The sequence below is a fragment of the Anguilla anguilla genome, chromosome 1, assembly GCF_013347855.1.
Source record: "Anguilla anguilla isolate fAngAng1 chromosome 1, fAngAng1.pri, whole genome shotgun sequence".
In the NCBI taxonomy this organism is placed as follows: Eukaryota; Metazoa; Chordata; class Actinopteri; order Anguilliformes; family Anguillidae; genus Anguilla; species Anguilla anguilla.
Window position 1 is genome coordinate 83,391,248 of NC_049201.1, and position 24,035 is coordinate 83,415,282.

The following is a 24,035-nucleotide window of genomic DNA, read 5'->3' on the forward strand; positions in this document are numbered from 1 at the left end:
TTTGGGAAACATTGCAATAGTAAGACACTGAGTAAAGCAGTCACACTGGCCAGTGGAGGAGAAATCAGTTATAATTACATTATCATGCAGTGATGAGCCTGATCATACTGACATGTCTTAGGTAAATCGTGTAGTCATTTTGAGTTTGCAAAGGGCAAAAAAGGTACCACATGCTGCAGTTCAACTTTAAAAAATGAAGTTATCATTATTAATGAAGATGATAAAAAGACATATCTAAATACTTCTGTCACTTTTGAAAACTTGATTCTGCTGTGTCATTTTCCAACTACCATAAACCGCTACAGTATATCCAGTTCATTTTGTAGCAAACCATGATATACTGGGATATTTACTGTAACAGGTTCTGCAGTCCTTTTCCCCAAAAACCACACAATCCATCGTTGTTAGAGGCACCAAGGCTTTATTGTGCGCTCGATACCAAAATCACGGAAACAAAAACAAAACAAAACAAAACACACACGATAAGGACGGGGATTAGATGGCATGCCGCTCCCGCGTGCGTCTCTCATTCCAGCACCCCGGTCTCACTGCAGGCAGAGCATATACACCATTACCAATCAAATGTAACTACAAACAGGCGTGGTTGTTAGCCAGCTATACTGCTCCCACTCCGCCTGCAGATGGCGACCTACCCACACCACCCCAACACATCACATTGTGAGATTTCACCTCCATTATAAACATTACTTTGAAATAAATGTCTCTGCTAGTGTTTTGAGATGGAACACAGTGAGTGAGAAATTATGGAATTTAACACATTGTTCTATTGATTTTAGATGCTCCCAAGAACACCACTGTGTGACTTTTATTTAAAACTGCAATACCTGTTATTTTCTCTTTCAGATCGTCCGAAGAGAGTCTCAGTATCAGTGCGCTCTTCTGGTGAAATAGTGGAGGGCAGTTCAGTGACTCTGACCTGCAGCAGCAATGCCAACCCCCCAGTGCAGAAATACACCTGGTATAAGAAAAGAGCTGAACTCTCATGGAGAGGATCCAGTTACACCATTAAAAGCATCACACTGCAGGATGCAGAAGAATACTTCTGTGAGGCACAGAATGTGATTGGGAGAAACACATCTCCTCTTATACGTCTTGATGTGCAATGTGAGTATTTCAGTGCATCTCAGCTTCAGACACACAGAGAATCAGTATCTCCTGAGTGTCTTTGGGTAACTTCACAGCAGTAAGACACTGAGTAAAGCGGTCACACTGGCCAGTGGAGGAGAAATCAGATATAATTACATTATCATGCAGTGATGAGCAAGATCATACTGACATGTCTTAGGTAAATCATGTAGTCATTTAGAATTTGCAAAGGGCAAAAAAGGTACCACATGCTGCTGTTCAACTTTTAAAAAAATGAAGTTATCATTATTAATGAAGATGCTAAAAAGACATATCTAAATACTGCTGTCACTTTTGAAAACTTGATTCTGCTGTGTCATTTTCCAACTACCATAAAAAGCTGCTGTATATCCAGTTCATTTTGTAACAAAGCATGATATACTGGGATATTTACTGTAACAGGTTCTGCAGTCCTTTTCCCCACAAACCACACAATCCGTCGTTGTTAGAGGCACCAAGGCTTTATTGTGCGCTCGATACCAAAAACACGGAAACAAAACAAAACAAAACACACACGATAAGGACGGGGATTAGATGGCATGCCACTCCCGCGTGTGTCTCTCATTCCAGCATCCCGGTCTCACTGCAGGCAGAGCATATAAACTATTACCAATCAATTGTAACTGCAAACAGGCGTGGTTGTTAGCCAGCTATACTGCTCCGACTCCACCTGCAGATGGTGACCTAACCACACCACTCCTCCACATCACATTGTGAGATTTCAGCTCCATTATAAACATTACTTTGAAATAAATGTCTCTGCTAGTGTTTTGAGATGCAACACGAATGAGAAATTATAAAGAATTGAGAACATCTTTCTAATGATTTTAGCTGCTCCCAAGAATACCTCAGTGTGACTTTTATTTAAAACTGCAGGACCTGTTATTTTCTCTTTCAGATCCTCCGAAGCGCGTCTCAGTATCAGTGAGCTCCTCTGGTGAAATAGTGGAGGGCAGTTCAGTGACTCTGACCTGCAGCAGCAGTGATGCCAACCCACAAGTGCAGAAATACACCTGGTATAAAAATAATATAGCTGATTCTTCATGGAGAGGTTCACAACAGAGTTATACCATTAATAACATCAAATCCGGGGATGCAGGAGAATACTATTGTGAGGCACAGAATAGGATTTGGGAAACAAAATCTCCTCCTAAACGTCTTAATGTGCAGTGTGAGTATATCAGTGCATCTCAGCTTCAGACACACAGAGCAGAGAGTCAGTATCTCTTGAGTGTCTTTGGGTAGTCATTTTGAGTTTGCAAAGGGCAAAAAAGGTACCACATGCAGCTGTTCAACTTTTTAAAAATGAAGTTATCATTATTAATGAAGATGCTAAAAAGACATCTAAATACTGCTGTCACTTTTGATAACTTGATTCTGTTGTGTCATTTTCCAACTACCATAAAAAGCTACAGTATATCCAGCTCATTTTGTAACAAAGCATGATATACTGGGATATTTACTGTAACAGGTTCTGCAGTCCTTTTCCCCACAAACCACACAATCCGTCGTTGTTAGAGGCACCAAGGCTTTATTGTGCGCTCTATACCAAAAACACGGAAACCAAAACACAACAAAACAAAACACACACGATAAGGACGGGGATTAGATGGCATGCCGCTCCTGCGTGCGTCTCTCATTCCAGCACCCCGGTCTCACTGCAGGCAGAGCATATAAACCATTACCAATCAATTGTAACTGCAAACAGGCCTGGTTGTTAGCCAGCTATACTGCTCCCACTCTGCCTGCAGATGGCGCCCTAACCACAGCACCTCTCCACATCACATTGTGAGATTTCAGCTCCATTATAAACATTACTTTGAAATAAATGTCTCTGGTAGTGTTTTGAGACGCAACACAGTGAGTGAGAAATTATATGGAATTTAACACATTTTTCTAATGATTTTAGATGTTCCCAAGAACACCTCAGTGTGACTTTTGTTTAAAACTGCAGGACCTGTTATTTTCTCTTTCAGATCCTCCGAAGAGCGCCTCAGTATCAGTGAGCCCCTCTGGTGAAATAGTGGAGGGCAGTTCAGTGACTCTGACCTGCAGCAGTGATACCAACCCACCAGTGCAGAAATACACCTGGTATAGGAAGGGTGGATCTGCATTCTTATGGAGAGGATCAGAACGGAGTTACACCATTAATAAAGTCAACTCCTCAGATGCTGGAGAATACTACTGTGAGGCAGAGAATGTGATTGGGACAAACACATCTCCTCCTAAACATCTTGATGTGCAATGTGAGTATATCAGTGCATCTCAGCTTCAGAAACACAGAGCAGAGTGTCAGTATCTCCTGAGTGTCTTTGGGTAACTTCACAGCAGTAAGACAATGAGTAAAGCAGTCACACTGGCCAGTGGAGGAGAAATCAGTTATAATTACATTATCATACAGTGATGAGTCTGATCATATTAACATGTCTTAAGTAAAGCATGTAGTGATTTTGAGTATGCACACGGCAAAAAAGGTACCACATGTAGCGGTTCAACTTTTAAAAAAATGAAGTTATCATTATTAATGAAGATGCTAAAAAGACATATCTAAATACTGCTGTCACTTTTGAAAACTTGATTCTGCTGTGTCATTTTCCAACTACCATAAAAAGCTGCTGTATATCCAGTTCATTTTGTAACAAAGCATGATATACTGGGATATTTACTGTAACAGGTTCTGCAGTCCTTTTCCCCACAAACCACACAGTCCGTTGTTGTTAGAAGCACCAAGGCTTTATTGTGCGCTCGATACCAAAAACACGGAAACAAAAACAAAACCAAACACACACGATAAGGACGGGGATTAGATGGCATGCCGCTCCCGCGTGCGTCTCTCATTCCAGCACCCCGGTCTCACTGCAGGCAGAGCATATACACCATTACCAATCAATTGTAATTGCAAACAGGTGTGGTTGTTAGCCAGCTGTACTGCTCCCACTCCGCTTGCAGATGGCGCTCTAACCACACCACCCCTCCACATCACATTGTGAGATTTCAGCTCCATTATAAACATTACTTTGAAATAAATGTATCTGCTAGTGTTTCGAGAAGCAACGCAGTGAGTGAGAAATTATGTGGAATTCAACACATTTTTCTAATGATTTTAGATGCTCCCAAGAACATCTCTGTGTGACTTTTATTTAAAACTGCAGGACCTGTTATTTTCTCTTTCAGATCCTCCGAAGAGCGTTTCAGTATCAGTGAGCCCCTCTGGTGAAATAGTGGAGGGCAGTTCAGTGACTCTGACCTGCAGCAGTGATGCCAACCCCCCAGTGCAGAACTACATCTGGGTTAAGAAGAATGACACTGCTGAAGTCTGGCAGGCAGGATCAGGACAGAGTTTGAACTTTTCTGAGTTTAGATCCTGGAACAGAGGACAGTACTACTGTGAGGCACGGAATAAACATGGAGGTCAGAATTCTACTGCTGTGTCAATCAACACAGAAGGTGAGTGACAAGTGATCTACAATACTATCTCTATTCTTTTGAACAAAGGTGACTGTTTCTGTTTCAGAATCTGTTATAGATTACTTGCGTGTTTGATTTTTTTAGTCATGATATCACTGAAAATAATGTATAACTAGGACCAGCCTTCATCTAGACAAGAAAGTATGACTTACTTGTAAAGGTCATAATGGATAATCATATATGGATTTCATCACCTCCAAAACAATATGCAGTACATCACCCCCATTTAGATTATAGTTTATATTTTTGGGGGGAATTAGGGTATGCATGCCCATATCTGGTTCCTGTACTAGCCGACACAGCTCTCTCAGCTAAAGCTTCTGCTCTACTGGTCACAGTGCAAGGTAGGGCCAGAACATATTTGATACAATATTTTATCTGACGCTGATTATGATCCATAGGCTACAAACCAATGCTGATCATGATACTGGTGCTACAATCCGAATCGTATCATGGTAGATAATGATGATGAGCAGTGTAACTAAAAGTATCATGATGCCAGCATTGAATTCAGTAAAATTCAAATGTACAGAAATCTCTAGTAAAGGTAAGCATATAAGGGGTGTATTTAAACATTTATAAACTTTCGCCTTAAGGACCTTGGTGAGGCATGTTGTGAAATGAACACTGCTATATCATAACTGACAGGGCTACATCTCTCTTACTTTGCTAAGGAGGTCAGTCAAGAATTGCGGCTGCAGCTGTGGGAGTGGCTGCCATTTTGGCTCTTGTGTTTCTGGGTGTTGTGTGCCTGAGGTACGTGGTTGTAAATGAGTCGGTTTATAGTCACTCCAGTGTGAATTACTGTATGTCTGATTTAGACTCATAGTTTAAAATGAGTGCACATTTTTGTGGAATGTTTTTGTCAAGCATTAGCTACGTTACATCATGCTGATGCCATACTCCCCCCTCTAATGTCTGATTAGTGCTTAGACCACTGCATTATTAGACATCTTGTTTTATTGTGATGTCAATTTTATAAACTCTGACTGATGCGTTTTAGTGTCCCAATTAGTTTATCAAACCTGTATGATGAGGTAACAGAATCACCTTAAAGCTTGTTCTTAATATAAATCATGTGGACAGTTACAGACCATAACAAAGTCTTGTCAAGCGCATCAATTTGCCCATGAGCTCCAGTGTTGGTTTGAATAAAGCAGAACTACATTTACTGGGCAGGAAGAAACCTCTTATAACTCAGGCTCATTTCCTGTAACCAAATGACATCTGAATAATAAAAAATATACACATATATGGGCACTATTGCCTCAGCAATACACATCATTCAAACAAAAGCAAAATGCTGTTTATACAAGAGGGGGCTGTTTAAAGATTTGTCTGAAGGTAGATTTACTTTTTATTTTTCTTTCTTTTCTGAATAATCAGGAGGAGAAAATCAACAAATGAGACAGAAGGGGACAGGCAGGTGAGTTAATGAAATCAGTCTGCATATGTGCATACATGTATTTATCTACGGATGTAATATAATTTTGATAATGCATAATGGATTAATCAAATAATAATAAATATTGCAACAGAAATTGTCTATGATGCCTGTCTATAATGCATTATATACTTATAATGCATTATAATCTGCTCATAATACAGTATAATTAGAGTTTAGAAGATTGATTAATACTCACAATGTTTTATAACAGTAATCGTGAGACATGATTTATTTATTTATATAGCACCTGTGTATTGCTAATGAGGATCTTAAATAAATAAATAAACCTTTCTTACAAATAAGTAGAAAGCATAGCAGTGTGTGCCATGTGACCTTGAAGGTTTATTAGATTATGTACAGATTTGCAGTATGAGGTTATGATCTTCTATGTGTGTTGACATGCTTAATGGAAATATTTCAGGAGTTAACCTCTTAAGGAACAAGCCAAATTTTGCCAATCCTTGCCCATTTAGGGGGTACCCTATTTAAAGCTTTATAACTCCAGACGTGAACACCACAGAGACTTGAAAAATGGCTTAAATGAAGCAAGACATTTGTACAATTTACAATACTAACACAGATTAGTTTATATTCATAATTTTGGAAGAAATAAAGTGCCACAAATGCAATTGTTTTGACAAAAAATCCAAAATAAATTTGCACTTTTTAAGTTTGCAATGAAATACTGCGAGATTGAATATATGCAGGAGGTTAAACTATACATGTGCTAGGTCAAAAACGTCTTGACCACAAGTTCATAAAATCTAAGGGTGGATATGTAGAACTACTATAGATGTATGAAGCAAAAACTAAGCAGTGTACCCAGCATCTCCAAATCTATCCAAAATGTCTAAATTATGCATTGCTGTAAATCATAACATATCCATGTATTTCACTACAAATCAACTGTTTTGACTCAAGAAAATCACTGTTGCATAATTTTCAAATGGGAATTACAAGCTTTCAGTCAGTACAGTGGTCTAAAATAGCTAGGTGTCCAGAAACATATCCAAAATCTCTCCAAAATTGAATAAAATGATTTTTGTCCATTATAAAGCATATAAATGAGCCCCTTATGAGGGTTTAAGATGAAACATTGCTATCAGATTAAAAAAATAATGCAAAAACATTGTCACACAATGCGGTACAGTACCTAAATGTGTAATAATTAACTCGTGTGTATTTCTATACTCTGTACTCCCGTATGTTTTCTTGTATGGGGATGAGACAACATGAAAACAATTTTCACCCGTCCACCACGTTTTGGCAATGTTCCAGCTATGACGTCATCACTGTTGCATGCTTCACAAAAACTATTACACTTCCGTCTAACGCTTACATTACAGTGTAAAATATTTACATTATATAACACCACTAACCTATTTAAAGATACTCAATTTCAAAAATAACGTATATAACCGAAATATTTTGAACGGTAATACTTACATAGCAATGATGAAATCTCCTCTATGTTCAGTAGATAGAGACAGAGACGGTATCAATGATATTGTTCTATTCGCTTCTGTTTTGCTCCAGAAAACGATGTCAGCTAGGTCTATCAGCAAACATATGGTTTAGCTATGTTCAGAAGTCCTCAATAATAATAGTATTTTCCAAGAAATTACGAAATATCCTTGAACACGTTTCGTTAGGTGCATCGTATTTGTCTGCTAACAGAGTGATTGCGTAAGTGAATGCTATGGTAAGAATATTTTCTGTTACGCTGCCCTATAAAACGCTATTCCAAAAGCAGAATTAGACATGTTATACATCGTTAGAAAGCTTATACTCTCGCCTACCGAATAAATGAATTGTAAATCAAGTCAGACTGTACTAAAAAGGACGACGACGCCGTAAACAACAGGTGTGGTGTTACGCACAGCTATTTTGGAAGATACCCAGGCGTCACAGATGCGCCTATATTTCCCAAACGGATTGTCCAAGACAATATATGACCACGCAGTCTCAAAAGGGACATCTCTACACGTAAAACCAACAGTAAGGTTTTATATTTATTCAATATTTAGTCCCAGATATTGACTGTAGAATGACATGGTATCATTTTTTAAAACTTTTTCTCGTTTATTTCGTTATTCAGTGAGCAGCGTTTTCACTGCTGTATAGGCATATCTTAGTGCGATTGTCGGGTTTATCTTGCTGCTATGACGGAATACGATTTTTTAGTGGTGAAAGAATATTTTTATTAATGCCAGGATAGACAATATTGTCCATTATGTCAAGGGTGGGGGGTGTTTTTTAGATGAGACTGCAGGGAGGGGGTGCGTGTTAAATGAACGACCGGAGCGACAATGGTGGGGCTGCGAAACTCCGTTTTCGGCATAGTTGTCATGTATCGTCTACTAATGAAACTGAAACAACGCGTTTCTGTTTTCATCTCACACGTTGGTTGCAGTAGCACCGAATGTTTGACTTTAGTAATCTAGGCACGCGGGCGTGCCCACCACTAGGGGCAATGCGCTAAGAGGTTAATTATGTGTATTCCCCTGTTAAGGACAGTTTCATTTTCTCAAAAGGGGTTGCAGTATGTGACAGTAACGTTACACAGTACAATACTGCTTATGTGCATGTAATAATCTGTGCATTACATAGAGAGCCAGGGAGAGTGACTTGTACTGTATGTGTTGTATTCACCTGTTTTCAATGAATAAATACACACAGATTATTGTTGTGATGGTGGTTTATTGCCATTGGTTATTGCAAATATATGCTTTGGAATGAAAGACGTACTTCAATATGCAATCTATCCAAGATTTTCTGAAAACCCACTGTAAAACAGGTCATGATAGAGACAAGAAATCGTATTAAGTGTATTACATTTGTATGTCCGATTCAGTCGATATTGAACTGCTGATGGCATGTATTTGAAAATAAAACATTGATTCATGAGCTGATTTTTTTATATCAGGTTAAATTGATGTTTTGACGTTAATGGGGGCGAGTAGCTCACTCCAGCTCTGAGGAGCTCACTGAAATGAACAGGACCTTTCTGTGGAACTTTCCCATCCTTCTCCTGCCTCTTTTCTTTACCCTGCAGGGGAATAAAAGCCCCATTTTTGGCAACGTCTCAGGGATGGCAATGAGTCACACCGGAACACAGGGTACGGACACAGACGACGGTGAAGTTCCCCTCTACGCCTCTGTTCAGACCACTAACACCCGCAACCAGGAAAGACTTCTACCCTCCACTGTTCAAAAGCCACTCCTCCAGTGTGAGGAGGGTGTTCAGTACGCCAGCATCCAGATCCGCCCCTCCAGTGCTGCCCCCAGGTGAGAATATCCCACCTTTATACTACCTGTGCTGACTGTCGCTGTGTCAGGTCTATTATCTCTCTCCAGCAGCTTTTATCATAGACTGCTCTCTCTGACTGGAGCCAGATGAGGCCTCTATGGAGTCAGCAGGAGAACGACCCTCACTGGACAGACCAGAGTGTCTCACTGGATAGACCAGAGCATATCACTGGATAGACCAGAGTGTCTCACTGGATAGACCAGAGCGTCTCACTGGATAGACCAGAGTGTCTCACTGGATAGACCAGAGCTTCTCACTGGTTAATAGACCAGAGAGTCTCACTGGATAGGCCAGAGTGTCTCACTGGATGGACCAGAGTGTCTCACTGGTTTATAGACCATGCTGTCTCACTGGATAGGCCAGAGTGTCTCACTGGATGGACCAGAGTGTCTCACTGGATAGACCATACTGTCTCACTGGATAGACCAGAGTGTCTCACTGGATAGACCAGAGTGTCTCACTGGATAGACCAGAGCTTCTCACTGGATAGACCAGAGAGTCTCACTGGATAGACCAGAGCTTCTCACTGGTTAATAGACCAGAGAGTCTCACTGGATGGACCAGAGTGTCTCACTGGTTTATAGACCATACTGTCTCACTGGATAGGCCAGAGTGTCTCACTGGATGGACCAGAGTGTCTCACTGGATAGACCATACTGTCTCACTGGATAGACCAGAGTGTCTCACTGGATAGACCAGAGTGTCTCACTGGATAGACCAGAGCTTCTCACTGGTTAATAGACCAGAGAGTCTCACTGGATAGAACAGAGCATCTCACTGATTAATAGACCAGAGTGTCTCACTGGATAGACCAGAGTGTCTCACTGGATAGACCACAGTGAATCACTGGGGAGAGCTGAGATGGGTGTGCTGCGATTTATATTGGGAAAAAAAATAAAAAGAAGTATTTAGCTTCTAACCATAGTAGATATGTGACATTTATGTCAGCGTGTACAATATTAGAAATTAATGATAGCCAAAAAACGTGCATCCATAACACTTGGTCATGTAAGCATGTACAAACCAAACCCTGGAAACAAAATACAAATGAGTATTTCAGAGAAAAATGCAAATGAGCATTTCTGAGGTTCCAGTACTTCTCAGTACATCTGTAACAGTTTATATATTTATGTGTTCGTAGGACCGGGTGTTGCCTTGATGCACACTATTTCTATATTTTGGTTGTTTGTTTGTTGCAGCCCCAAAGCCGAGTTCAAGTATTTTAAAATGTTGCAATCTCTCGCTGCTGCTTTGTTAAGAACTTCTCTTCCTGGTCAAAAGAAGAACGTGGTAATACGATGACTGGATGTTCCGCTGATCTAGATTCATCATTTGGTTTGTTCTGCTTGTCAACTTTCTTCTCTTTTCATCTCCCTGCCTTGTGACCTCAGCCTATGACATCACAGTGATGTAATGTTTTCCAAAATTCCAGATAACTGTTCTGTGGCTAAAGCTTCTGCTTGTGCTTCATGTTGCAAGGTGTGTCTAAATGTGATAAAGGCTCAGGCAGGATTGACTTAAATGAGAATGAGAATGTCTGTTACTTTAATAGAGTCTAAATGCGCTGTTTTCTCCATGCAGGTCACCAGCACCATCCATAAAGGAAGACTGTGTTCTCTACAGCACACTTCGAAAACTGGACAAGTGAAAATAAACCAGGAAGATATCTTGCTTCATACTGTGGACCAATGCTGGTTATTCAATGTAAATTTGCACATTTCTTTTAATGTGAGAGCATTTCCTGTGTTTTTTCTTGAACTTTAAACAGCAAATTGTCTGCAAAGTAATCCTCAAGCGGTATGAACCAAACATTTCCTTCATTGGATGATACATTTAAGAGTATTTATGAAAACTAGTGAACACAAACTCTCCTCATGAACTCAGGTCACATGACTGTGCCTTTGTCACATGACCAGGATGACTGTGGTCTATTGGGTCTGCAAAGATGTACTCAGAATGGATCATTCCTTTGGCATTCTATTAACATTTACATGCATATCAGCTCAGTCTTCATATTGTACACAAAGTATTATCATGATGTTGGTGACTGAAAGCCATTATCATTGCTGAATGTATTCGTTGGCCAAATATACTGGAGAATTGGGCTTTATATATAATTCAATTTTTTAAATTTTTTTATTAATACTTGTATAACATTTACATGATTATGACATTCCTGTGCACATTTTGTGATTATATTATGCTTATTACTGAACTGATCCCATCTAGAGTATAAATTCACATGAGGTGAATTTGTTTTTCACATTCTTAGTGTTTATTTTTTGTATTGCTAAACGATAGAATTCAGAGCATACCTAGAATTTTTTTAAACAATCATTCAATGAAACAAACAAAATAAACCTATGCTTGAACAATTTTGTAAGTAAACCGTGTACTGTAGGTGTTACCCCCTGGGTTCTGCTGATGGAATAGAACATGTGCAGGTAAGGCACTAAACAGGTACTTTAAAAAAACATCCCACAGGTGTGATGGGGGGGGGGGGGGGGGGTAACAAGACGCGACTGAACGGGAATCCAAAAGCTATCCACACAGGGTAGAGCAACCACAAGGTTTGAAAATGACTAGAGGAAGGGGACAAAGAAAACAAACAGAAAATTAAATACTCCTAAGGGAGAATATCCCAGGTATATCAGAATAAGTAGTCCACCCATTAAAGGACACTAAAGGACAAGGAGTATTCAAACTAGACAGAACAGAATAATATACTGCTCTGGGTGGTAAGTCCTGCCGTTTAATACTGACAAAAAACTAACAGAACCGAACAGAAAAAAGGAGTATAATAAAGCTGTCTCATAAAAGAACTGAAAGTGTAAAGAAGGTTAAAACTAAAGAAAAACAGCCCTCCAAATGAGGATTGATAGAAGAACACCCAAATTGCAACACCAAGTAAGAGACTATTGTGAAATTATAGCAAATAATCCCTTAAGTCTCAGCCTTCAGTACAACACAGATCTCTTCCAAAATAGGAAGAAAGACTGTTACAAACACACTCACAGAATACCGGCTTACGTGTAACCAAAGTTGACACAAAAGCACTGACTGCAGGCCAGCAAAAGCTGAAATAGGAACTACAGCAGGTGATCCCAATTAGCTCAATTAGGGGAAAGAAGTGACAAGGATGCCCTCCAGTGGCCAAGGATAGCCACTACCACCCAGAACCATGACAGGACCCCCCCCCTCTAAGGAGCGGCCCCAGACGGTCCCTCAGAACCACGCCTGCGAAAATCCCGAATAAGCTCAGGGTCCAAAATGTCCCTAGAGGGGACCCAACAGCGCTCCTCAGGGCCATAGCCCTCCCAGTCAATGAGAAACTGAACCCCTCTGCCTACTCGTCTCCCAGCCAGAATGAGACGCCCTGCAAACACAGGCTCCCCACCAATGAGCCGAGGCGGGGGCGGCGGGTGGTCCGCCAACGCGCTCACGAGAACCGGCTTCAGACGGGAGACATGAAACGTGGGGCGGATCCTCATGGAGCGAGGGAGCTGCAGGCGACCAGTGACAGGGTCGATCTTACGGATGATCTCAAAGGGCCCCACGCAGCGAGGAGCGAGCTCACGAGACTCTACCCGCAGAGGGAGATCCCGAGTGGAGAGCCACGCCCGTTGACACACCCGATAGGGAGGCGCAGGACGGCGACGCCCGTCAGCAAGTCTTTTCTGACTAGCAGAGGAGCGTAGGAGCGACGCGCGGACTTTTCTCCAAGTGGCCCGACACCGCCGGACAAGGAACCCGCCGGACGGCACCCCGATGTCCCTCTCCAGTTCCGGGAACAGAGGGGGCTGATACCCAAACTGAGAGACCTGTGGATGTGTTCCTGCCTCTCGCCCAATGCATGCTTGGATAGGCTCCAGCTCCAGCTCCAGCTCAGGATAAGCGGGTATAGATAATGGATGGATCGATGGATGTATTGAAATAGGCAAAGCCTCAGATCTTAGCATCAGTTTGTGTTGTAATCCGGAATCATTTTTGTAAACATAGTAGTTATGTTTATTTTATAAGCGTAATATGCAAAAATGAACGTAATTATTGACATCTGAATTTCAATAATACAGTGGGGGCAAAGAAATGAGAATTACCCAGTCTTTTTGAAAAGGCACTACTGGTCCAGCCCAGACACAAAGCAAACGACTCTGTATATTTCATTCAAACGCTTGTATCCGATAAAATCTAAAACGAGTATCACCTTCAAGAAGTGAGTCAGATCTGTAACACATTCTACTTTTATATTTAGTGTGAAGCATTGTATTTGCGATCATATTCAGCCACACTGCTCTGTCTGCAAGGCTGTTTTATACTAATGGCTCATTAGCAAAGCACTGAGGCCAGATCAGAACTCTCTCCTGGTAAGTGCATTATCATATTATTTCATTTAGTCAAAACTACGTCACAATATTTTGTGATGCAAGAAAATTAAACTGGAATCAAATATAAAATAAAATGCATTTTCGGACTATAAATTATTGTTGCCCCTTCTATACAAATATCATTCATCAAGTAAAAGGCTGTTTGAGTCTCTGCTTTCTGGAATATTTGTGAGCTCTCCATAAAACCCAAAGCATTTATGGGCATAAGCAGCACATTAACTTACTGTGTGTGCTTGTGTAGTAATTGTTATTCTGGTATTTCTGCTAATTAATAGAATACTCAGACAGTCTTTGTTCCTGCTGTTCATTTTCACAGCGTAAATAATAATCAAGACCTGTATATGTGTTTGTATTAATATTTAAAATCTGATGCAGCCATGCTCTTCAATACCTTGTTGGTAATCGTCCTCTCTGTGTCAGGTAAATGATTTGTGTGTTTTTTTTCCAAATGTAGTTCAGATGTTTCAGTCTGCATATACAGCATTTATCAGCATGTGTTCCTGTTTATTAGTCTCCCTTCTTTAACTCAATCAGAAGCAACAAAAGTGAATATTTAAATTGCATTAAGGAATGTATATAATTAATATAAAATAATGTTCTACAGTACATTAGTTTAGAGTAGTGCAACATCGCTCATCTGAAAAGAGAGGGTAAAAAGAGAGAACCTTTAAGATGAAGTTCCTCTTCACACTCAGCTTTAAAACTGAGACAGAGGCATGATATAAATATCTGTGGCTCTACTAAATGCTCGGAGCTGTTGATTGTGCATGTTGCATTCTTAGAAGGACACAGACACTTGCTCTTAACTAGCTTGGTTTGCTACTGCATTCTAGCAAGCAAGACTTCCTGTACCTGCGAATCTCACATTGATTGGCAGCTACTGCCATCTACTGACATCAGTTAGTATTGAAATACAAGTGCAATTATTGATGTTCCATAGTTTTGGAGAAGTTAGGAGCACTTGTTTTAAAGTTTTGTTAATTGAATCCCTTAGCTGTCATGTTGCCAACACATCTGTGTTTTAAAGGATTTCTGAGCTGTGTGTGTGTGTGTGTGCGTGCATTTGCGTATGTGTGCACATGCGTGTGTGTGTATGTATGTGTATGTATAGACGTGTGCGCGCACACGCGCGCATGTGCGTGTATGTGTGTCTGCATGTGTGTGTGTGTGTTTTTCAGGTGTTCTGAGCCAGAGGGGATGGGGAGTGACTTACACCCCTGAGAGAATATGTGCCTCAAAGGGGTCTTCAGTAGACATGCGCTGCTCTTACTCATATCCCACATCTCACACAGTGCAGAAAACATTCAGGGTTATTTATGACTGTGTAACCCACCTAAAGGTCAGTTAGCAGTAGGTAAATATTTTCGGGTTAAAGCTAGGCTCGTAAGGAGAGGTTATGAATGATGAGATGGACACAATGAACAACCGGAGCCAGAAAGTAAGTGCAAAATGGTTAGAACTGTATTAAAGAAAGTGTGATGACAACATGTAAAGCCAGAATTTACTTATCACATTCAACCACATTTGTTTGTCTTCATATCAATGCCCTGAATGTTGTAACTGTATTCACTGTCAATTAAGTTCTGAATGTCTTCTGTTCAGTCTGGTTTAGTTCAATTTAGTTAGTTTCAAGTCAGTTTTGTTGGTTGGGTGCACCCTATTAAAAAAAAAATAAAGTATCAAATAAAATTATGTAATTTCTGAATCACAATCCTACCACACAGGAGTGGGGCTGGGAGAAACAAGGGGTATCAGGGGGTCCTTCCTCAAGTGGATGAAGATGAATCAAGTTGGTCGGCTCGCCATCTCCCTCGTCAGGGAGAGAATCCTAGGTTCACAGGTTTCTTCTAGGGTATCCAAAAAACCCAGCCTGTATGATAACAGGCTATTATAACATCTGCATACTTTTCTCAATCTTAGTTCTTTTCTTTAACGCATTATTGTAACCTCAAAAGTGTAAAAGTGTTACCAATAAACCAACTAGTACTCTTTATAAATGCTCGACTGTACAGTTTCCTTTTATCAAATATTCTATCGCTCTTTAACCATTTATCATGAATTATGATCAAGGTATTTTCCATGTAACTATAGCAAATACTTTTTAAACCATGAACTCAATATAAACGCATGGCAATAAACCTTTAACAATCAAGTAAATCATTAGTTGATTGTAAAATCATTTAAATGCATGTGAACTAACCCTCTTGCATTGTCATGCACAATGGAAGATACGGCTACCTCATATACACCACTGTTATGCACTAGCTAAGTGCTAGTGCATGGTTTCTAACAGTACTGCATTAGCTAACTCCAACACAAGGTTATTACAGGGCACATTCATATACATATTACATAGCACATTCATACACGTATGATAGAACTACTATAACAGTGCCATTCACGCTTTCAAATAGCAACATTCAACTTTATGTGAGAGAAACTCAATAGCTATACAAACCACGTGTGGCTAATGCCATTTTCAAGGAAACGCGGAGTTAATAACACACGTGTGGCTGCTACAATGGCGATACTTTAGCTAAATTTAAAATATAAACTCACCGAGATCCCAAAGGAAGAAACGGAAGTGTGCAAACTGAAAAATATTAAATAAGTGTGGCTAACGCTATTTTCAAGGAACACGGAGTTAACAGCACACGTGTTGCTGCTACAGTTACGATACTTTGGTAAAATTTAATATTTAAACTCACCAAGATCCCAAGGAAAGATATTGAAGTGTGCGATCTGGAAAATATTTGGTCCCTGTGTCATTTAAGGAGCTGCTCTTTAAGTTTACTGCTTAAAATTAATGATTATGATTTTCTACTTCTGATCGGCTTTTTCTCTCTCCCGTTCTCCCCTCTTGCTGTGCACTCTCTCCTGTGCGACAGACAGTCTCAACCAAGTCCTTGGGAGTGGGCGGGGCTAACTATTTTCCCGAACAATCTTAAGAATTACTACTTGTTACAGCCAATAAAACTAATGAGGGATGGAGAACAAGTCCTCCTAACCCGTTAGGTAGGGAGCCTCTCTTCCTTAAAGCTACAGGACCCTTTTAAAGCGTTGCTATTTTTTCTAACGGGTTACAACTGGAACAGTAAACAGGAGGGTGAAGACCTGTCCAAGGACCCAGAGTACTCTGACCGTGTGGAGTACCCGGGGAATAAGAACAGTGACTGCACTTTTAGAATAAAGCAGCTGAGAGAAAATGATTCAGCAATATATCGCTTCAAGTTCCTGACCGACCGTTATGGTGGAAAATATACTGGTCATTCTGGAGTCTCGTTGACAGTTACAGGTAATTCTAAACTTTCTTTTTATACTATTAACTGCCAGTACTCCTAATTATTTTCTAATAGAAACAGAATGGTCTTTTTATCATGTTGATTCTTGTGTGCAGGTCTTCAGGTGAAAGTGACAGAGAATGAGGCACAGAGTGTAACACTGACCTGTAGCAGCACCTGCACTTTGAGTGGCAGCCCTACCTTTACCTGGTACAAGAATGGAAAAGTTGTGCCCTATGAGTGTAAATACTCCCTCAATGTAGCCAGCACTGATGATACAGATCTCTACTCCTGTGCTACAGGAGGAGTCACTTCCCCTGCAGTCAATGTGAAATGTGAGTGTCTGCCCACATTCTGTTTTGGGAAATAATGCATGCAGGGCCGGCCCGAGGCATAAGCGAACTAAGCGGCTGCTTAGGGCCCCCGTGGCCACCAGGGGGCCCCCATGCGGTATTCATCCCCTATCGCAAAACCAGCGTTAGTAATTTAAAACGGAATGACAACCAAATATTTCATAACAACCTAACTCATTTTGAAAAAGCGATGATGAGTTGAACATTAATGTACCTTTAAAAGACATGCGAACAGGGCAGAAGAGAACTTGCATTTACTTTGAACTGCACAGTAAAACTGCAGGACCTTTTCTCTTTCAGATGCTCCTAAAAACACCTCAATATCAGTGAGCCCCTCTGGTGAAATAGTGGAGGGCAGTTCAGTGACTCTGACCTGCAGCAGTAATGCCAACTCACCAGTGCAGAGATACACCTGGTATAAGAATAATAGAGCTGTATCCTCAGAGACAGGAGGACCAGAGCACAGTTACACCATTAAAACCATCGCACTGCAGGATATAAATCTCAAAGTGCTGTGTGAGTAATTCTGTACTGTCATTTAGAATGGCTTGGATGGGCAGCATCTTCAGTGAAAATAGCCAATGCATATAATTCTGAATGTTGCAGCCTGTCTGTTAAAGCTGAAAAGGGGAAGAACATGCAGTCAGATTATAATGCCTTATCCAAAAACCTCTGATATCTGTTTGGCTAGGCTCTATACCTACATTTCCATTGTAATAATACAGTGTAGCATTCGGCCCGCCCAAGAAGCAGATTGGCCTGTCCAACCATGCTGTCCAAGCACAACATCTTACATCTCTGCATAGTGCAAAGGCGTAAGGTGCTACATTGCCAGATGATAAAAGACGCAGGCATGTCTGAATTGTCTTGTGCCTTCTTTGTTAAGAAAACATTGCGCAGCATTGCTTTGGAACACAGCTTCTTTAATTTTGGTGAGGCACGATAGCCTATATAGTTTGTAGTACAGTAACTTGGCATCGTTTTGATATCAGTACTTTTAATGGCAGGCCTAGATTTAGCCAGTTTGAATGAATGAGTTATAGGCAGTGCTTTGCATGTGTGAGTAACTTGGCATTTTTGTGCATCGAAAACGTGTTTTTTATGAGATAATACAATGCCCTGTAGTTGGTGGTATCACCCTTTATCTGCCACCAAATAATTTTTGAAAGAGGGGGGGAAATGACTGCATGTTTTCACCACGTTATGCCAGCCAATCCAGAGAACAAGCATTCCATTATCAGACAGATTGAGATTTTGGGGTCTCAGTTGACTTCAATCTTTAATTGAAATGAAATGCTGGACCATTTACAGTAATATGCATTCATACATTTATTGTGGGTGCTGTACAATGTGGAATTTTGTTGAATAACTCAGTATACTGTGGTAATGTATTTCTTCTTCTCACTCAGGTGTAAAGGTTGAAATGAAATCTAGCACAGTGAGTGAGGGAGTGAGGGTGACACAAACCTGTAAAATCACCTGCACTGACCTGACTGGCAGCCATTCATCTGGTACAAGAATGGACAATCTCCGTATTACACCGCCCAGAAATATGAAAATCATAACTACCTTCAGTTCAAAGCCAGCAGTGGAGATGCAGGCAGCTACTCCTGTGCAGTAAGAGGCCATGAGAATCTCCCGTCCCCAGCAGTGACTCTCTGTGAGTATTTGAGGACAAACTCATGCATTTAACTTTACTGAGTGTCATTTGTTACTAATTTTGAAAAGCGGTGATGCAGTTGTACTTTAATGTACCTTTAAAAGACATGAGAACTGGGCAGAAGAGCAACCTGCAGATAATGATTAGGAAATGGAAGTTATTATGTTTAGAAACGATATCGGATTAAGTTAATTCTAAAAACTGAAAGAAAGATGGCATTGCAGTAATAGCAGTCAAACAAAATGACATAATGGAAACATTGAGGAAATGGAAACATACTTTAACTGAGCTAAGTGTGACATCTATATAAAACTGCAGGACCTGTTATTTCCTCTTTCAGATCCTCCTCAGAGCATCTTATTATCAGTGAGCTCCTCTGGTGAAATAGTGGAGGGCAGTTCAGTGACTCTGACCTGCAGCAGTGATGCCAACCCCCCAGTGCACTACTACACCTGGTTTAAGAATAACAGAGCTGTATCCTCAGAGACAGGAGGACCAGAGGACAGTTACACTATTAAAAACATCACACTGCAGGATGCAGGAGAATACACCTGTCAGGCAGGGAATGGGATTGGGACAAACAGATCTCCTCCTAAGCGTCTTGATGTGCAGTGTGAGGAAATCAATGCATCTTAGCTTCAGACACACAGAGCAGAGAGTCAGTATCTCTTGAGTATCTTTTGACAACTACACAGCAGTAAGACACTGAGTAAAGCAGTCACACTGGCCAGTGGAGGAGAATGATGAGCCTGATCATACTGACATGTCTTACATCTGTAAAGCCTGTAGTCATTTTGCCAGAGGTGGACAATCCAGGTTCAGAAAGTAAAAGTTCATTCCAGGATTTTGTTCAAGTCACCTGGATTTGGTAATGAGCACCATTCTTCAGCCAGGAGGTAGAACTAAATCAGCTGGCTGAGTTCAGGGGTGGATGAAATACACGGCAGGACTTTTACTTTCTGACCCCTGGAATGTCCACCTCTGCATTTTGCATTTGCACAGGGAAAAAAAAGTATCACACGTAGCAGTTGAACTTTAACAAAATTAAGTTATCATTATTAATAAACACGCTAAAATGATTATATCTGAATATTCATTGAAACTTGTCTATCTGGTGACATTTACCAGAACCCTAAAAAAGCTACAGTATATCCAGTTCATGACACAGGGAGAAATGACACACAGTGTGAAATTTCAGCTCCATTATAAACTTTAAAATTAATAAATAAATAAAATAAAAAATGTAAAACATTTTTCTATTGATTTCAGATGCTCCCAAGAACACAAGGTATTGGGACTATTTATAAAAAGGGCAGTACTTTATACATCGGATCATCTGATGGATGTGAATGTCCCCACATTTTTAAATCTGCTGCAGTACAGAACAAAAACAACAAATATTGTATCACTGGCCTGATACTTTTCCAACTTATATCAATGTATTCACATGGAGATAAAATAAACATTTTATAATCACACTTTATGTCTAGTGCCATCCTGGAGCACAGCACAGCACTACTGCTTGGCTCAGAACACTCATGGAGCTCAGACCTCTACTTCTGTGTCACACAATATAAAAGGTGAGTAACACGTAATGTACAGTAACCCCTCTATCGTTTTGAAGAAGGGTGATTGTTCCTGTGTCAGTATCCGTTATAGATCGCTTGCATATTTGATCACCGATATCGAGTTCGTTTGAAGGTTGACACACCTAACTCATATTTAACAGTGATTTAATTGATTTTCTGAGTGTTGCATTGACCTTCCTACCTTTATGCATGCACTTATTTTACACAACTCTGGATTAAAGTCTCTGCTATATAAATGTAAATTGAAATGCTATATCTGTTTATTTATATCAGGAGATAAGACAGTGCTGGTATGGACAGTTGTTGGAATCTCTGTGGCTTTTGCACTTTTTACTGTGATGGTGTGCACAAGGTAAATGTTTGCAATGCAAAAGCATCTGGGTACCAATCATCACTGAGAAGACATGATTATAGAAATTCACCATTAGATATCAGAGAGATATGCAGTATTTTTACTATTTTGCCATTGAATTCAGAGGAGCAGGTAGGAATGTTATGACAGAATGTCATCTGGAATGGACGATCCTATAATGGTGTGGGGGTGTTGGAGAACCAGAAGCGACGAATATAGGGGAACGAAAAGCTAACGCTACCGGAAGCGTTAGCCACAAAGTCCCGAAGGACAAAGGAAGGGGGGAACACCCGAAAGTAAAACACAAAACAAATAAGATCCTTGGGAGAGCAACTCCCGCACACAAAGGATCCTAAACAACAACAAAAAAAACACGGAGTAAAAAAACCACTCCGAAGGACCCCCTTGTCCAGCCGTAAAACTGGCTCGCGAAACCAAAAGCGACCCGTGAAAACCAGGGCGAAAAAAGAAAAGGACCAGTGGTACAGAGGCGAAGCTCTGGTACCAAACCCAAAACTGGTCTCAAAAGAAAAGACAACTGAGTAGCAAAACTTACTCAGCAAAAAGAAAACCCTGAGACGCAGCTCAGAAAAACACAAACAAAATACATTACCCGGGACAACGTCCCGATACCCACCGGCTCACACGAGCTCAAAATAAAAGTATAAATGCTCTTAAGGTGTCAGAATGCGCTCACTGCGCTAAGAGACTGACTCGCCTTAAGAGGACCCAGAACCAACCACAACACAGTTCAGTAAACCGTCCACCGAGCACCTCTACCTCTACCTCTACCTCTACCTCTACCTCTACCTCTACCTCTACCTCTACCTCTACCTCTACCTCTACCTCTACCTCTACCTCTACCTCTACCTCTACCTCTACCTCTACCTCTACCTCTACCTCTACCTCTACCTCTACCGTACCGGCTTTGTGTTTAACAGGATTTTACACAGAAGCGCAGATGGCTGTTCCGTCAGTGCTTATAAAGGCACCTCCCCAGGTGAAAATAATTGGGAAATCAGACACCTGGAACAAATTAAGAACTTCTCAAAGGCCAGGTGCCTTCTAGTGGCAGCACAAGGCCACTACACCCCAGAACCATGACAGATCCACAGCTCCTGAAGGTCTGTTACTCACCCCGCCCACACCCCCCCCCCCCCCCCCCCCCCCCCCCCCCACAGGAAGAAGAACACCAACAGAGAGAGAGGGAGGAGCAGACGCTCTCATACTATAGGTAAAAAGTTCCCACCTGGATATTCTTCTGTGTACATGCTGTATTTTTATGAAACTACAAAGTCAGTAGGTCTGTGCTGAGCAGAAGACACAAAGCACAGATACACACCAGGCAAGTTACAGTTCATCCAGTTCATCACTGTGTGATGCAGTCATTTTCAGTCTTCCTCCTTATTTTTATTGGTTAAAACTATTGAGGAATATTCCCCACTTAAATCTCAATATGTTGTAATTGTATCTGTGGATATTATTTAGTATGATTTTTTAACATGTGAAAAATATGCTTCTGTAATGTAAATTCTTCAAGTGATTCTGAGATATATAATCCACCAAGTCAGCAGAGGAATCCGTTCTCGGGGACAACAGAGTGGATAGGGAATGCAAGGGGCTGTGTGGCCACTCTGGTTCCCTTTTAACAGTGCAACTGGAGGCGCACATATGTGTGACTGAGTCTCTTCCTGTTTCTCACCTCAGAGCAGAGCCTTCAGAGAGTGACAAACGCAGCCAGCGACACAAACTCTGTGCTTCAGAGAGCTGACGAGGCCTCAGTGTGGGATTAAAACACACAGAGGAGAGAATCAGCAGAGAATGAGAAATGGTGGAGATCAGGGTGAAAGAGTCTCTTTTTGTGTTTAACTTCACAGAACTGCTGTCTGTTTCTGCTAGTTTATCCATCTTATAAAGAGCTGCTGGTGGAGGATTTTTCCCAGAGTACTGTAACCCTGCTGCAACATGCATGTTCATGTAACCCTGCTGCAACATGCATGTTCATGTAGCCCTGCTGCAACATGCATGTTCCTGTAACCCTGCTGCAACATGCATGTTCATGTAACCCTGCTGCATGCATGCTCCTGTGACACCGTTACACGTTTATATAACCCTGTTACACACACGCTCATAACTCATGTACATGCGCATGTACTCTCTCACATTGAATGGGAAGATTATAATGCAGATTAATGCAGATTGTAATCTCCAAACTCAGGTAACTTTTAAAAGCAAGGTCCAAAATCTTTTAAAACAGTGTTTTAGCTTTACATTTTACATTGCCTTGTTGTATTGACCCCATTTTTACTTTCAGACTGTTTAGCTATTTGAAAGAATGCATATTTTTATTTGTTTTCTTTACATACATTGTTTTATTATGTGTATCAATGTATTATGGTTTATTTGAGCATTGAAAAGCACTGTGAACCTCAAAACTCTGTTCTGAAAAAATATTATCATTATTTTCTTTATATGACCATCATGATTTGCCTGCAAACGCCCCCCCCCCCCAAAAAAAAAATAAAAAAATAAAATAAAATAAAATAAATTAAATAATATTCATATAAATTCCATTTTATTCATGTGTGGGCATCTATTTCATCTCTGTGAAATGTGAAAGATACAATAATCCAATCGGCTGTAGTAAAAATCAACTTTATGAAGTATAAGCATTGAAATGCAACTAATTATGTGCATGAAGGACCATATAACAGGCAAAGCCAAACCAAAGTTCTAAAAGGTCACATGAACATCAACCACAGATACAGTGCTGCACCACCCCAACTGAACTGAGGTGTGAAATAAAATAAAGAATAGTACACGCTGCAGGAAGTGAGCAGCACTTTAACTGTCTGTGGTCAGGGTGGCACTCCTCTGAAATTAGGCAGCTTCACCCACAGCCGCGCCCGCTACTCCTCTGCACAAAAGAGCCAAGCAGGGGCACCTCACAGTACCCGCTTTGGGACCCCAGAGCTATGATACTTTCACAAAGACAACTACGCCTGTGTGCTCCTTACATCTTCTGCAAAAGTAAGTGCAATCTA

At 40.7% G+C, this 24,035-nt stretch overlaps 2 protein-coding genes and 2 long non-coding RNA genes across 4 annotated transcripts in view; 3 read left to right on the forward strand and 1 right to left on the reverse strand.

The window, feature by feature from the left end:
* Positions 1 to 24,035, forward strand: part of LOC118232142 (basement membrane-specific heparan sulfate proteoglycan core protein-like) — a 1,449,502-nt gene that overhangs the window by 649,649 nt on the left and 775,818 nt on the right. The window lies entirely within an intron of this gene.
* LOC118232246 (B-cell receptor CD22-like) overlaps positions 1 to 24,035 on the forward strand; it is a 282,573-nt gene that overhangs the window by 54,128 nt on the left and 204,410 nt on the right. The window lies entirely within an intron of this gene.
* On the reverse strand, positions 15,421 to 16,540 carry LOC118232503. Its single transcript, XR_004766325.1, has 2 exons — positions 16,465 to 16,540; positions 15,421 to 15,626 (listed from the first exon to the last, which is right to left on the reverse strand). It is a non-coding gene; the product is annotated as an uncharacterized LOC118232503 (long non-coding RNA).
* Positions 18,914 to 22,751, forward strand: LOC118232512. Its single transcript, XR_004766327.1, has 3 exons — positions 18,914 to 19,050; positions 20,541 to 20,630; positions 22,173 to 22,751. It is a non-coding gene; the product is annotated as an uncharacterized LOC118232512 (long non-coding RNA).